This window comes from Pinus tabuliformis, chromosome 4_1 (genome assembly GCF_031772625.1).
Source record: "Pinus tabuliformis cultivar Carrire ecotype Pingquan chromosome 4_1, CPIR1, whole genome shotgun sequence".
Lineage (NCBI taxonomy): Eukaryota > Viridiplantae > Streptophyta > Pinopsida > Pinales > Pinaceae > Pinus > Pinus tabuliformis.
Window position 1 is genome coordinate 380,625,039 of NC_142303.1, and position 3,272 is coordinate 380,628,310.

Genomic DNA, 3,272 nt, shown 5'->3' on the forward strand with positions numbered 1-3,272 from the left:
TGATTTCCAAGACCCTAAAAAGTTCTTGGAAATCCTTCCTCCATTGAAACAAGAAATAATAGAATTGTCTACAGATGTTTACATTGACAGTGTGCAGCTGGAGATATGTATTGCAGAGTTGGGGCATCCAACAGAGTCTGGCTTTCGCGATCCAATGGCAACATACATGGAAACGTTTTTCAGTTTGATTGATAGATTAGGCTGTCTTGTACGTGACCAGGCTCATTACGTGCATGAAGGGCTGCCAGCAATTACATCTGTGGCCTCGTGGAAACATTTTCAGGCGGCATCATTTTCAGGTTTACTTGAATGGTTAATCTGGCACTTCAGTATTACCTGATCTAGTGTTTTTACAGCAAAGTAGGGTAGATTTTGTAAATAAATAAGCAGCCAAAGGGCAGCATTTTGTCCCAGTTTTATTACAGTTTTAGTTAGAAGTTTGCCGAGTCAGTTTTTCAATCATTTCAGTCAAGTTTCAGTCCATAAATATGTCAAAGTCTGTGTTGGTTGTCTGTTGAAATAATGACTCCATCGCCCAATGGACGGAGGCATTGTCTGCTCTCCCAAAGCTCTGCGGTTCTTGGCACCTCCAAGAAGCGGCAGCTGCCATCCCAATTGGAGCCAATGTTAGACTCAGTCTCGTCAATCCTCTGTCAAAATCAAATTCACCAAGGAAACTTCATCAAATAAGGTTGGATAATCCAAACAGAGCATAAAATTGCAAGTCATTTCTACAATGGATTTAATTGTAAGGAAAAATCATCCAGGGAGTCCGTCTAATTTCAGATTATCATTTCTGCCTTTTACTGTTGGGAAGTCATGTGGAAAGATTCTGTTCCAAAGTCATGTAAACGGTTTTCATAAAGGGGAGTTCTATATCCAAGACTGGATAGCAACCTGCAGGCAGGGTTCATTGGATGGTTTGCAGAAAATTCAACCGCTATCTTGGCAGCTACACCAAATGAAGGGACGCTTGCGTTTGTGTTCTAAATCAATATTCTTTGAGCCTGATACCTTTTCAGTGCCAATCATCAGGTTCCCTATGAACAAAGTTAAAAGGGTTGAGGCGTTAACAGAAACACCCAGCTCATCTAACTTTGTGAATGGGAAATGGTTGGGGACACAAGAAGGTTTTGTTTTAGAGGCAGCTCTACATGTGAAAATGAAGGAGAATGGAATTGATGCTCCATATGTTTTTGAGAAGCAAGATAGTATATGGTGGTTTGCCTTAGAATTTTCACCTGTAGAATAGTTTCTCAAACAGGCTAAATCCTTCATTTCAATAAATCTTCTTCCAAGCATAGAAAGAGACATGGTATTGTACAATACAAGAGCTCAAAAAGAAGCTCAAGCTCATTTTGATACTACCAGCTTAGTGGATTTAAATGAGAAGATTTCCCTTGATCTTCCTGCAGCACAGGTGATGCCTTAGATTTTGAGAGATTACAAAAGCAGGACTCCAGATTTGTCTGATCCTAAATGCTTTCACGACCTCTCCAAGCCAATAGGAGCTCTTAATCCTGACCGACTTGCTATATTCAAGGATCGCTACTCGCAGATGATTGAAAATGGTACCTCTGAGCCACCATTTTTGTATGGGACACATTATTCGACTCCTGGCTATGTGCTATATTGGCTTGTCCGTTCTGCCCCTGCTCACATGCTTCGTTTGCAGAATGGACGCTTTGACACACCAGATCGACTTTTTGTTAGCATGGAAGAATTTTGGCAAAATGTCCTAAATAATACTGCTGACCTGAAGGAGCTTATTCCAGAATTTTTCAATTTACCATCTGATTTTCTTAGAATAAGGGGTAACTTGAAATTTGGAACACAACAGAGAGGAGACATTGTCGGGGATGTAATATTGCCACCATGGGCAAATGATGCAGATGATTTCATTATTAAACATAGAGAAGCTCTGGAATGTGAGCATGTTTCTCAACATCTGCATGAATGGATAGACCTCATTTTTGGTTATAAGCAGCGTGGAATGGCTGCTTTGGTGGCAGATAACTTATTTCACTTTCTATCATATGAGGGTACAGTTGATTTGGAGAAGATAGACGATCCCATCAAACGTGCTGGGCTTGAAGTTCAGATTCATGAATTTGGGCAAGTGCCACAACAAATTTTTGAGGAACCTCACCCCACACAGTTTCCTCATGAGAAAAATGTTGGAGCTGCTTCATTTTCATCAATGCGAATTGATGTGGGAGCATTGATTTATCGACTAACAACAATAGCTTCATCTATAGAAAGTGACATTTCTTTGGAACACGAGAAGGCAATAGCAGCAACTGGGCTTGCTTCTGAATCTGAGCAATTATTACAATTAAAGGATTTTCCTTATCCACTCCCTGCTATATACAATTGCAAAGAGACTCCTAAAATTGGTAGCCTTAAAGAGACTATAGATGAAAGTGCTAGTATGGAGAGCTGCAATATGCGGAACAGAATGATCAGAATTGCTAATGATGACTATAGTAGTATTTTGGTAACAGATTTATCCTTAGACAAGGACACTAAACTACAAATTAGGGATGTTGATGGTAAGAACTCAGAGAAGAAGGAAAATGGTGAGTCCAATGAAACTGCAGGAATGACTTTTAGTGCAGACCAAGGAAGCAGATATTGCCATTAATTGGTCTGGTGGTCTCCACCATGCTAAGAAGTGCGAGGCATCTGGCTTTTGCTATGTAAATGACATTGTCTTGGCTACTCTTGAAATTCTTAAGGTCCATCAACGAGTGCTTTATATCGATATTGATATTCATCACGGGGATGGGGTGGAGCAGGCAGTGGCACTCAACCAAATAGAACCGTTCCTTTCATCAATGCGTCGGCGGAGCAGGTTTTTACGATGTGTCCTTGGAGCAGCAGAAGAGGATCCAGTGCCAATTATTTCCAAAGAAGCTGCAAGACTTGTAATTGAGGAACTGTTGAAGCATCTTACATCAGCACTCATGAAATCTCGCATTGCTTGGATAAAACATGCGTCTTCCTTAATATTGCCTAATAGAAATGACAGCTAGAGAAACACTTGATTTCTCTACCAGATGTCAAGGTGTTGGTCAGAGATTCGAGGTGCTTACCGAACTCACTCAAAGGGAAAAGGACCCACGTATACTTCAGATTTAAATGCAACAGAACACCAGTAAAAGATCTTCATTAAAGGCAAAGTTTTAGTGGAAAACCATTTTTATTAAAAAATCGGTTTTATTCAAACGGTAGCGAGAAGGTGAAAGGACCGCAGCCAAAATTAGAACGCA

The 3,272-nt window shown here is 40.4% G+C and overlaps 1 pseudogene; it reads left to right on the forward strand.

The window, feature by feature from the left end:
* Positions 1-819: 819 nt before the first annotated feature.
* Positions 820-2,644, forward strand: LOC149175886 (uncharacterized; annotated as a pseudogene).
* Positions 2,645-3,272: the final 628 nt, after the last annotated feature.